The sequence below is a fragment of the Egretta garzetta genome, unplaced genomic scaffold (genome assembly GCF_000687185.1).
Source record: "Egretta garzetta isolate BGI_Z169 unplaced genomic scaffold, ASM68718v1 scaffold481, whole genome shotgun sequence".
In the NCBI taxonomy this organism is placed as follows: domain Eukaryota; kingdom Metazoa; phylum Chordata; class Aves; order Pelecaniformes; family Ardeidae; genus Egretta; species Egretta garzetta.
The window spans coordinates 495191-496344 of NW_009258681.1; positions in this window are offsets into that span (position 1 = coordinate 495191).

Consider the following 1154-nt stretch of genomic DNA (forward strand, 5'->3'; position numbering starts at 1 on the left):
AGGGATCGTGTCCTGGCTGCTGGCGGGGCGTCCCACCCCGGCGAGCTGCGCCCCGCGTCTCCTCGAGAAAGACTTTCCTTGGGGACGACTTCTCCCCCCCCCTCCCCGGGCCATCAGGCTCCTCGCTGTTGAGGAAATATCTTTGATCAGTAGAAATGAAACCACCAAAATATTTTCCATTTGTGTCAAGATAAAAATGGCTCAAGCCAGGCGTGATTGATTGCCGAAAAAAATCGGAACAACCCCGGTGCCGTTTCGGAAGGCTTCCTACTGTTCTTGCCTACAGTAAACACAGAATATATTTAGCAGCGGAGCCCAGCATGAGGCAGCCTCTTACTGCAATAATAGCAGTGCCTTGTCTGGTTTTCCTTTTATTTTTTATTTTTTTCTAAGAAATCCGTTTGACAGAGCTGCTGGGAAGCTGGGTCTGGGTTGCCCCGCGGGCTCGCCGTGCCTGCAAGGCCACTGTTTGCCCTTGTTTACCCGGTCTAGCAACCGCGGGCCACGGTGACTAACTCCGCAAACAGGCGGTGTGGCACCGGTGACACGCCACCGCGCCGGTGGGGATTAAACCCTGGTGTGAACCGTCCCCCAAGAAACCGTCCCCAGCCATTTGCCCGCTTTCCCCTCGTTGTGCCCCGTGGCCGGGGCCAGGCCCTTGGGGACAGCCCCTCTGCACGGCGAGCACGTCACAGCTTTCCGCGTGAGGACAGGCTTGCAGAAAGGGGGTCTGCCCTGACAGCATCACCTCCTCGAACCCTAAAATGCAAACCCGGTGGAGCTGGAGTGAGAGGAGAGCTAAGGGCAGGGGTCTTTGGTTTATTGCAGATCCTTGGGTCAGACACCAGCTGTCCCCAACACACTCTCCTGATGTTACACATGCAAATAACGGCCGTGATTTATTTGTTGGAAAAAACCGTATTTCATAATAAGGTGCTTTCTTCATGCTATTTATTATTCGGATTACTCCAACGCATCGTCATAAACCAGGAACCTGCTGTGCTCGTCTCCAAGTAAATACAGAAAAAGCAAAAGAATAGCCCAGCCTCACCGAGCTTGCACTGGGAGCCTGTGGGCTTTGCCACCTCCCCTCGGCTGAGCCCGGGGGCTGCTCCGGCAGCGGCACGGCCAGCAGAGCCGAGCTGGCTGGGGAC